The sequence below is a fragment of the Pleurodeles waltl genome, chromosome 11, assembly GCF_031143425.1.
Source record: "Pleurodeles waltl isolate 20211129_DDA chromosome 11, aPleWal1.hap1.20221129, whole genome shotgun sequence".
Classification (NCBI taxonomy): Eukaryota; Metazoa; Chordata; class Amphibia; order Caudata; family Salamandridae; genus Pleurodeles; species Pleurodeles waltl.
In genome coordinates this window covers 566,354,069-566,366,560 of record NC_090450.1, presented here as the reverse complement: position 1 = coordinate 566,366,560, position 12,492 = coordinate 566,354,069, and positions in this window count along the sequence as shown.

Genomic DNA, 12,492 nt, shown 5'->3' with positions numbered 1-12,492 from the left:
GCAGCAGGGCTGGGTCCCTCAGTCTAGCAGCCAGGAAGAGCTGCCTTGTTCACAAGATTCAGGCTCAGATTCTGAGGAAAACCCTCACCAAGCTGATTTTGAACAACTCATTCAACCACTGAATGAAGAGCATGGTTACTAATCTTCACAGTTGCTCCACCCAGGAGATGAGAGTAAAGGTAATTCGGAGGCCTATTCTTCCTCTAACAGCCCAGATAGGGACTCTGATTCTCCTCCTCGGAAGCGCAAGGCCAAATCCCGTCATTCTGCAGTGTCTTTGCAGCCTTTGAAGGTGCTTACTTTTGAACCGGAGGATATTGTTCATCCTAGGTCTTCCTCCTGGACGTCACCTTCCGAAGTGGCTGAGTATGTTCAGGCGCATATTCGCCATTGCTTTGATAAAGATGTCCGTTCCCGGTTGAGATCGGAATGTCCTAGACTGGATTTTCCCTAAAAGGTTACAGAGACTCCGGAGATAGATCCCACCCTGGTAACTTATCTTAAAAAATTCTCTAAAGACCCAAAGAAGGGCTTTGATCATACCTGGTGAGGTTGTCAGGACAAACTCCTGGACGTTTCAGGTCCCCTCACCAAGATTTTGGAGTTAGGTTTCCAGGCTAAGGCATCGGGTACTCCTGTTAATCCCGAAGTGCTGGTTGGTTGGGCTCAGAGGGCCTTATGTTTTTGGGGAAACACTAACTGCGCCATTTCCAGTGAGCGGCATCACTCCATTTTACTCAAGATGGATCCCAAACTGACTGATCTGGCCTCATCTGAATCAGGACCCTTGCCGCAGGGTCTGCTTTTTGGGTCTCCCTTCCTCAAGGAGCTTTCGAAGTTCGCGTCCACTTATGCTAATCTTGACAAGGCCCAAGGCTCCATAAAGAAGGTTCTACGGCCACTTTTTTCCAGGGCCGGACACTACAGAGGGCGAGCCTTCGGCCGTAATTATTATCAAGTCCCCCAACGAGGTTCTTACTAACATCCCAGGGGAGGTTATCAGGATTCCACCTCCACCTTCTACCCCACCAGGTCACGTGGGAGTCGTAATTGATTCAGGAAAGGAAGATCTAAAGGATCCTACTCCACCTATCAGGAGCCTGGTACTAAAGGTGAGCATTATTTCATGTTCAGAGGTAATTCTGGGAGGTAGGACAGCTTTGTTTGTTCACAATTGGCACAAGATCATGCAGGACCCCTGGGTTCTGGAGACCGTTCAGGGTTTCAGGCTGGAAATTTACAACTCGCCTGTTCAGGGGGATCTTCCCACTTAAATGTTTTTTCCCTACAAGATCAGGAGATCAGCTCTCTGGAAGTCTCTTGCTTCTATCCAAGGGAGCCATAGTGGCCTCATCTCCTCATCCTTACGGCTTTCTCAGTGTGATTTTTCTGGTAGAAAAGAAAGGTAGCGGTTTCCGTCTGGTCGTGAATCTAAAAGACTTCAATGGCTGAATCGTTTATCACCACTTCAAGATGGAGGGCATTCATTTGTTAAGGGACATCCGAAGAGAAAAAGATTGGATGGTCCGCATAGATTTAAAGGATGCTTATTTGACCATTCCTATTTTTCCCCCTCATCGAAGATTCCTGCAGTTCCTTTGGCAAGGCCGTTGTTACGAATACAAGCTCCTTCCCTTCAGTCTGTGGTCAGCCCCTTGGGCATTCACGAATGTGATGCGCCCAGTAGCGGAATTCCATCAGGCCAAAGGGGTTCGTCTGATCATTTACCTCGACAAAATTATCCTCATGGCTCAGTGTCCTCTCCTGACGACCCATTTAGAGTGGGCGATCTACCTCTTTCAAGATTTGGGCTTCATCCTCAACAGTCAGAAGTCCATCCTGGATCCCTCCCAGAGGATAGAGTTTCTGGGTTTTCAGGTAGACTCAATTCTAGCTCAATTGATCCTCCCCCTTACAAGGTCCGGAACATAAAGAAAGAATTGAGGAAATCATTGTTCAAACAGATGGTATCTTTGAGGTGCCTTGCACGGATGGTGGGCCTCCTTTCCTCGTTCATTCAAGCTATTTTCCCGGGTCCTATCCAATATCGGGCCCTTCAGCGTCTGAAAATCTCTCATCTTCAGAAGGGCCTCAGCTATGCTGCCCTAGATCCCCTCTCACTCGAAGCCAGGACCGAGATCCGTTGGTGGCTCAATCATTTGGAAGCTTCGAATGGCAGAGCGATCTTTGGCTTGTCTCCGGAGATCGTAAATAGAATCCGATGCCACCCGCTGGGGCTGGGGAGCTCGCTGCAGCTCGGTAGTCACCGGGGGTCATTGGTCAAAGGAGGAGTTGGACCTTCATATCAATTGCTTGGAACTTTTGGCGGGCGCTATTGCGATTCTCAGTCTGTCTCCGGAAAAGTCGAATTGTTGCATTCTTCTCCTGCTGGACAACATTTTAGCAGTCCGATATGTCAACAAGCTGGGAGGGGCAGGTGTCGCCTTCTGGTGGAGATCGCCAAGGATTTTTGGCACTTCTGCCTTCAACATCGGATTTCAGTAATTGCGGAGTACCAGCTGGGTCAGAGCAATACTGTGGCCGATTAGCAGTCTCGCTATCTTTAGGACTTCAGCGATTGGAGACTACACCCAAGAATATTTCATTCTCTCCAATGTCTGTGGGGCCCGTTTGCGATAGATCTTTTTGTGTCTAGCCTCAATCGACAATTGTATCAGTTTTTCAGTTGCCGTCCGGATCCAGAGGCTCTAGCAACAGATGCATTTCTGCAGACCTGGTACCAGTTTCTGGGATATGCGTTCCCTCCATTCATGATGATATCCAGAGTTCTGACTCAGGTTCATCTTCAGAGAGCAGAATGAGTGCTTGTGACTTCCCTTTGGAGGGCTCAAGCTTGGTTCCCTGTGGTTCTGGAGATGGCCTGCCCCTTTCCAGTTATTCTTCCACATCATTGGAACCTATTACTAGACCCGTCAGGTCTTCCTCATCCTCTGGTGCAATCGCACTCCCTGACTCTGGTGGCGTGGAGAATTTCAAGAACCGCTGGTCTCTCCCAGACCTTTCACATGAATCTCAAAATGTAATCGCAAGATCCTGGGCTCCTAGCACACACAAGCGTTAAACTTCCACTTGGAAATGCTGACGTTCTTGGTGCTGTGAACGGAGTGTTGATCCATTGTCAGCCAATTGTTCTCTGATACTCAATTTTTTATGTCAGTTGGCTGCTTCAGGTATGGCTTATAGATCAGTTAACAATTATAGATCAGCCATTTCAGCAGGTCATTTTCCTATAGAGGGGAAGCCTATTGGCGACCTGCCGATTGTGCGTAAGCTTCTTCAAAGGATTCGTTTTTCTAATGCCCCTCAATCTCGTTATTCTCCCCTTTGGGATGTTAACATTGTATTACGTTTTTGGGAATCTTGGCCAACCAACAAGTACCTGTCCAGGAAGCAGTTGTCTGCTAAACTTACTATGTTGTTGTGCTTGGTGTCCTGCAAACGTGTTTCTGATGCTAGGGCTTTGGACCTTTCAGGCAGAGTTTTTTCTCCTGAGGGGGTCTCCTTTAATATTTCTCGCCGTACAAAAGGTAATACTAGGTCTGTTTTTAATCCTAGTTTTCCTGATAATTCCAAATTTTGTGTCGTTCAATGTTTGAAGGTTTACGAAGTAAGTACTGCTGAGGTTTGCTAGGATACGGGTGACCACTAATTCATTTCTTTACTAAAGCCATTTCGACCAGTGTCTTCAGCCACTTTGGCTAGATGGATGTGATGGCTTATGAGTGAGGTGGGCATTGATATTGCTCAGTTTGGAGCCCTCTCGGCAAGAGGTGCCATGGCCTCTAAGGTGTTCTCTTTGGGCTCTCGCCCTGATGAAATTTTAAGAGCAGCTGACTGGTCTTCTGAATCTACCTTTAAAGCTTTTTACCACAAGCCTATTCTAGATATTGCTACTGTTGTTCTAGATCAGCTTTGAACTAGCATAATCGGAGCCTCTGGTCATGACATAGAATACAATTTTTTTTAGCTATTGCGTCAAGAATTTTTCAATTCTATTAAGGACACGGAAGCGAGGATTATCCCTCCCTTGGAAAAATGGGTTATATGTTTAATCAAGCATGTTATTGAAATGTCTTATTTTCATGCTGTGTTTCCCTTTTTCTTACCCATCCCTTTGAAATAAAATGTAAAATCATTGGCTATAGTTCAGTGTTTATGGCCCGATTTATTTGTTTGCTTTCAGGCAATGATGACAAGTGATTCCAGATCCCTCGAAAGTTGGTGTTCCCTTGTCATCGGAGTGATCCACTTTGGAGCTGTTGGATGGTCCCTTCTTCGACTGGACTTTCGGTGGAACATTGATCCTGTGTGGTTTGCAGTTTTCTTCTCCTGTTGAGGATTGTTATTGAGACTTTTACTGTTTTTGGACTCTCGCAAAGAAAGAGGGGGAGTTCTGTTCATTATGTGTTTATATGGGCCTAGGCTCTATGGTTGTCATGTGATATGGTGTCACAGGATGTGATGTTTTGTTTTCTTATTGGCTGCTAAAAATTAAAGGCATGGAAAGAGAAGCATAATCCTTGCCTACGTGTCCTTCATAGAATTGAAAAATTATTGACGCAATAGCTAGAAATGTTTTTATTATGGCTTTTTTTTACTAATGAACCAAAGATTATGGGCGCCCTTGTCATTCCACTGGTCATTCTTGTAATGTAATCAGATTAAATGCCCGTATGATGCCACTTCCACTTACTAGGGAGTTGACCTTTCCTAGAGACAGTCATCTAAGTGTGTTTTGAGGTTCTGTGAGGGCCAGAAGCTGATACCGGAATATGACTTTGAGTAAAATTCTCTGTGTTCTTTTCTATAACAGCAATTAACATAATTTGTTTAAAAATTAAAATAGTGCATGGAAAATTAAACTTCTTTTGACATGTTTTTATCCTGAATTTGTGGATTTTAGTTTAAATTTCACGTGGAAAAAATGTAGGACTTTAATGATTATTGTAAACTTTTTTACCTGTGCAGCAAAAAATATCGTCCATGACAGTAACATGCTCGTCGAGAAGCAACCTTACCACTAGCTCCTATTTTAGTGACTCAACGTCCCACGAGATCCTCGAAAAGGGTATTTGGACAGAACCGTTTTTCACTTCCTGCATAGTGTCAGCCTTGGGGAACACCATCACTGACGAGCTCGCGCCCAAAGCCCCTTAAGGTCTTGATGCGCAAGGAGAACCCCTCGAGGACAGAATCCCTTAACGTCTGGCATCATCAGACCAGTGTGCAAGCACGCGCGACAGGTCTTTTGTCAACGAGTCTGAGTATCACTTACAAAAATAATCTATAATGCACGACTAAAGTTGCATTCAAGCTAAGCAGTGGGATGATGGATGCACGCGAGCTGTTTTTACATCCACACCATATGCAGAATCGCTCTCCTGGGCTTCCGTGATTGTGCTCTGGATCGGTACATCAGCTGGTAGCAATAACCTAGGGACAATTCGATAACATGTATTTAATTAAAATGATAACGATCGGACAATAATGCGTTCTGCCACGCATGCGCGTTAAAGCGATGCCACTGCTTTCCGTCTCCCTTCTGTGGCAGTGCAGGGTAAAGCCACTAGGTAGTTTTGACAGCAGAGAAGCGCAGTTCAGCGCGATGGCCACCGTTTTATACGTGAACGCCTTCTGAAGCCAACATTGACCGCAAAGAGCAAGCGAAAAAACAGGAATATTCCGGCTTCCGTGTCTAGCAGCAGGACATTCTGTAGCCCTATCAATCACGAAGTTTGACGTAAAACAAAATGGAGAGAAAAGGAAAATGATTTTACTTTTCTGTCCCCTAGCGTCCAATTCTGCTCAACGCATTCCGGCGGTCAGTACGGAGGCATTGTAAGGATTTTTGCTGCCCTGAGCACAAATATATTTTTGGGTCCTCTGTGTGGCATATTTACATTTAAAAGTGGTTGATATTATACAGATATAGAATATAAGACAGACTTTGATATACTCTCCGTCACTCAGGGGAATGCCATATATTTGAATGGTTTGCTTGGTTTTGGGAAGCGTGGGGTGCATTCTACCCTTTATAAAGATATAGAATACTGACAAAAGTTCATTTAGAATTGTTTAATTTATTTGTAAAGCATTCTCGGCAGAACTTAGTTGAGTCTTGGATTTGCATCAATGGGTGCCTCTTAGTGCCAGCAATGTGCTGATGCTGTGCTTGGTAACATTTAATTGGCTCGCAATGTTTTTAATCCCATCTGAAAAAAACAAGATACCAACGACTATCCACACTCTGGATCACCTCTGGTGCAAGGTTTTACAGAGTTCCTAGTAAAATGATATTTCGTTGTTTTGGGACTCCACCGGTGCTAGCAACAAGGGCATGCTCAAGGCCAGGGATTGCAATCAAGTGCCTTTTTGTGGTCTATTTCTGTGGTGCTGTAAGGTAGTTGCGGGCAATTGTATGCAGTTACCTTAATGAAGTACTGGCCCTGTTGCACACTCCTACTAACACAGTGAAGTAATTTTTGAACAGATATTTGGGCATATGATTGAATGATTTTTAACGGTGAAAGTTAAAGCTATTGTAGTGGCCTGCATTGACCCAGACCCAGGTCTACCTCTCGGAGAAGGATTGTAGCACCAGAGCTACCTTGTGGTCAACACAGATAACAGAGATTTTGACTTTTCAGACAGAACAGGTTTGTCATTAAGCCTACACAAAACATAAAGCAACAAGTCTGCCAGATATGTAATCAGAGGGATGGAGTCACTGTCAGTCAGGGCTTTAAAAGAACAAAAGCAAAGTCGAGGAATGGGTCTTCTACAAGGTGGACAGGAATAATGCTCCAGGATACTGTAATAGGCTTTGGAGTCACACTCATTGCTAGGATACAGCTGTTCAAAATATTCTTGCCCGAGTAACCTGACATTTCTATCAGATCCGATAAGACAAATGGATCAGTAGGATGTTTGAAACAAGAACAATTAATTAAATACAAAGATTTTTTCTACTTATGTCAATTTTAGAGTTTTTCGGCTGCAGCACTGATCATCAGCAAGAACCATCATTTCTGTAGTTGTAAAAACCACTGATGTTCAGATCTCTGACTGATTCTTCCAATTTTATCAGCCATACAGAATTCTGCTAGAATAAGGTATTTAGTTTCATTTTAATTAAGGATAGTATGTTAAGACTTTGGGAATTTATGAAAATGGATTATAAATTGAATTCTTTCTTTCTGGAATGACCAGCGTTTGCATACATGTGCTCCAGAAATTTGAAAGACTCGAGTGAAGTCCAGAATAATCAATGCTCGTGACAAGTAAAAGGGGAACTAGGCTTTGCCTTCAAAGTTTAACTCTAATACAAAAGGGAACTTGTTTATTACCCTCAAATATAGGAAAAAAAGAAACTGAGACAATTTGCTACATGTGAAGTAAGTAATTTTAACTATTCTACAATGTGGCCATATGGAATTTACAATTTGGGCATAAAAGCATGAAAAGTAAAAAACAAAAAAAAAAAAAAAAAAACAAGATGGAGCAAACACCATATGGATGCAGATATGGATGCAAAAGGAAAATATACCAGTACATAGATATTTAATGCCAAGTGGACATTATGTCAACCAAATGAGGTTTACTGTTGACGAGGGTACAAAAATTACAAAGAGGCGGTGACTTTAGACTTAAATTAATGCAATTGGAGTGTGTTTGGATGGATTAAGTGACTGGAAAGCTTCAATTTGCATGGGATGAGCGAATTGCAAGAATTCATGTGTTTCCTTTTAGGGTATGGTTGGTAATGTTCTGCAAGAAAGACTTCAACAGGCTGTGAAGAAGATAATGATGGAATATCCACTAAGACTGCAAAGATGCAATTTCTAAAAATGTTTGAAGTGATGGAGCCTCTGAACCGTGGGGAAATGCGAGTTTCAAATACTTTCTCTGCCCTTTAAGGACTATGGAAAATGAAGCTGAATCTTGATTGTCGAGCATAAATAAAAGCAGTATTTTATTGTTTATTTAGTTCTCTTTTTCCTACTGACAGTTGGAATTTATAAATCTGAAAACTTACTACTCATGAAGGGAATGGTTTTCTCTAATTGCATCGACTACTATAAAAGCGCATTGAGTGCTGTGAAACTTTAATTTTGTGGAATTATAACTTTATGATTTTTTTAACATAAATGTAAATTATTTGACATTGAAAACAAAATATTGACTTCCCATTCAAGATTGTGTGTATCACGCTAAATGAGAGTCAATTCTCATCATCAATCAATAATGCTGAATTTCTACTACAGATCTTGTAAAATCCCAAAACTAACATTGACTGACGGAAGCATGAGCCTCATTAAGATCTGTGAAACCTGAGAGATTGTTTTTCTGACAACAGGCTCATCCTAATTCTACAGAAGCCATAAAGTTTCAGACAGTTGTGGGCGCCGCAAATCTCAAGGGGAAGGGTAGGCGGGCAGGGGAGAAAGGGACAGGTGAAATAAAAATAATAATAAAAAAAAAAAACGTACCTTTCAGACGCCACCTGCCTTGCTCCTTTTCCCTCTTGAAGGTGTAGGTGTCCCAGCGGTCCCTGGGACACCATCACAGGCTCCCCATGCAATTCTGGAACTGCTCTTCTGCTAAACCTAGCATGAGAGCAGCACCAGGATTGGTCTGAGTGGCTTGGTCTGCCGCTCAGACACTGCACTGGGGTCTGTGCAGTTTCTCCAACCCAGGTGTGTAACATTCATGCAGGCAGCATGTAGGCAAAGCAGCAAGTGCTATACAGTAGTGGCTCCCAGCAGTTTGACTCCTAGGACCCCCACTAAATCACTACTGGAAGCCAAGGACCCCCAAGCAATTTCAATGAATTACATTTGAAACATTAAAACAGTAATTTGCACAAAATGCACACAAAAATACACACCAAACAAATACTTGAATTACTAAAGATCTAATTTGTTATATTGAAAAAATATGCAAAAATCAAAACATTTTAATTAGAAGGTTGGCCTGTATCTCAGAGACTAACTTTTCAATGTTTGGTTTTATTTAGGGAAGCTGAATCCTCAGGTCAGATTCTACATTTCCCAAGGGATTTCTGTTTTCATTTTTTAGTTACATAAGACCTGAGATATCTTTTTCACATAAATATGTGGTGGGGAAAGGAAGTAAAACCATAAGGGCCTCATCTCTCCATAGCCTTTCTGTCGCATGTGATTAATTTGTTTTATAGCACCTCTCATACCACTGTAGGGTGTGTGAAAGACTTTCTAATTTGTGCCATGTAGCTTGCATGCAGCTCTTTGATGACAGTTCATAGCTCACTGTGCTAGATTACAATTGTAATTTATGAACTGCACAGTAACAAAATAATCCCAGTGACAAAAGCAGTAACCCACTGTGCTACGCACACAAAACACTGTTCTTTGCATGATACACGTTCTTTGAAGCAGGCATATTAAACATTTACACTACCTTAGATGAGTCAAAACTGCCACTAGACAGACTCCCATTTCTCTCCAGCAGGTACATTAATCACCAGAGTTATCTTGATGCTTCTATTTTTGCCTGAAAGCTGCTGGATGTACAAGGACATTAACAGTGCTTTAAAAACTGCTTCACAAATAGAGTAATAAATATAAAAACAGGCAGAGCGAGGCCCCAGTTGGAGAAGTGCCTTTCTGCCATCCCAGGCCTGCAGACCCCCTGGCAATTTGTCAAGAACCCCTGGGGGTCTGCAGGCCACAGGTTGGGAAGACTGCTACACAGGACCAGTGCTTAATTTGTAAATAAAAACGTGGCAGTGCTCAAAGCCCTCCTCTTAAACACACAGCTGCTGCAATTAAATGTGCAAACAGGGAATATTGAGGCAGCGTAATCCTGAAGCCATCTCGGGCCTCTTCAATCCATTTAAAGCCACTCCCTGTCCCTTCAGCTCACTCCTGCAGCTTTCTGTTTTATCCCACTGTGAAGCTTTTTCGTTTTTCTCTTCCGACGGCTTTCCCATATGTGTCTTTTGCTCGCAGTAAATGCTTAGGGCAGAATAATAACGCTGGCCCTGAAAAATAAGTGGCGGTGCTCAGCACCGGAAACAACAAGCACAAATTAAGCACTGCACAGGACACAAATTTTGATCTTGTGCATGTAACAGGAATACCCTTGCAACTTATCCTGTGGATCATACTGCATGCAATACATACACATATGGACCTTCATTCACATGCAGATAGCCAAATTCATCTCTGGATAGCAAGTGACTCCCCTGCAACCAACTTAAAAGTCATATTCCCATTAAGTGATATTCAAAGAAAGGCATGTCAACGCGATCTAAGCATTGGATGTCTCCATCTCTATACAGGCCACAGCACCTACACCTGACTGGCCAGGTAAAACTGCTCGACCACTGAGGTCAAAATTAAGGATGTGCAAAATTCACATAATTTGCATTCAGGTAAGTGTGCAAAATCTCTACAAAATTATGTGTAATTACTTGAAATTCCCACCTGTCATTTTATGATTTATATTATTAGGAAATTCATTTATTACATGGAAGTTTTACACTTTTGTGCAAAAAACCCAAAAGCACTGTGAACAACAGCTGCTCATGTTCCGTTGTTTCCAATTCATTTGCAGTAAATATCTACTGCAAATGGAGCGTACCTTTGTGATGTGGCATAATAGTGTAATTTCACAGATCAATCTTAATGCACAATTTCCGAAATTATATGAATTAAGCTGAAGTAATTTAAGTGTTGACCAGGTTTAGTCAAAATCAAGGTGCTTTAGAAATCAACATCTAATGCCATCTGGAAGCAATTTTGTGCCTACGTAAAATATACTCAGACAGTGGCACACCTAAAGACCCATTACCACCAAACAAGGCTCGCTCTAAAGATGTGCCAAGTATAGAAACTCTTGTCAAGGTGAATCCGCAAATTGATTAAATTAACAAGCTCAACCCCCGATTGCCACGGCATAGGACAGATAGGCTAAACTTCGGGCAATGTGTAAAGTATCTATGCAGTTCAAAAACACTAATAAAGTTAAAATGCAATACAGTAAAAATCCCCAACTGAAGTAGACAAACAGAGTTCAATTTAATAAACAAAATCACACAAAAAACCTAAAATTCAATAAGAGGAATCAGAGATATGAATTTATAAAGGTTTATGTAGGAATATCTCCAAGAAGCATAAAGAACAATGATGGTGAATGGTCGCCGAAGACCCGGACCTACGCGCAATTTGATGCAGACTGTGAGGAAGTGTGAGGTGGATGCATCAACCAGGTTCGTCCTGGTCAATGATTTATTTTTGTGACTTTAATCCCTTAAGTTCCAGTACACTACAGGAGTACACTTCTAAAGACCCCCCAAGACCTCAGGTGAGGTACTTAGAGACTCACAGGGTGTCACTTAGAGGCCAACTGTAGCGTCTAATCAGGACCATTTCCACTTGTCAGCTGGTTAGTTGGAGGAAAATGACTCTTGTAGCCTGTTGTGTCCTTGTTGATTTAACAAGAGGTCAGCCTTATTTCCATTGGAGTCCACTTATTAGTCATGGGCACAGGAGAGAGCAGGTCCAATCCTTAAGGGACCTTCTCAGGTCACAGACAACAGATTCAGTCCTCTTCTTGTCTTCTGATCTTTCTCAGGTCAGTAGTGGGTGTCTAGAGGTGCTACATATGTGTCTGGCATGAGCTAGTGGGTGTTAGTGACTCCTGGGTATGCCATAACCAATGGGATAAAAGTTTCCATTGCCAACCTTACTCACTTTTGGCACTTTCAAGATGGTGAAGTTCTTTGGCCACATTAAACTAGGGCTCTGAGAGCTGGAGTGTGTTGTGGAGTGTATGATGGTAATCCTAGTGTTTTCCCACATCTAACACATATATCCAATTTGAGGCAGTCACTCTACTGACAATAAACCCAGAGATAGAAGTCTGTTAGAGCAAAAGTAGGCATTTCCAACAACCAGACAGTAGATAGACAAGAATTGTTTTGGCATCCTGTTTCCATTCCTTTTGAATGCACCCCCAGTGGTATCCATAAAACTCAAAGACAGAAGTCTGGTAGAACATAAGTGGGTTTTCCAGACGTCAGGCAGTATATACATAAAACATTTATTTGGCATCTTATTTCCCTTCCTTTCAGGTACTCCTTCCATTCAAGTGTGCTCAAAACTGTTATATGTAAGCCCAGCCGCCCTGTGAAGCAGGATTTGACAATGTAGTGTCAAATAGGATGCTCACAACCCCACACTGCATACTCTATGAGGTTCAGAGAAGTCATCTCTACCCATTCAAGGCTACCTATTTGCTCTTTGGAAGCATTTCATACTGTTTTCACTCCTAATCAAATGCTAATACTTGCTGGTAAATGTGGGAGAGGAAATGCAAATGTAGTCTTTTCAGAACCTTAGACAGGGAAAAGGTAACATTCTAAAGGTTACTTTTTGTTAATATTTATTAAAAATCCAACTTCACCACTGAATTGGATTTTTAATAACT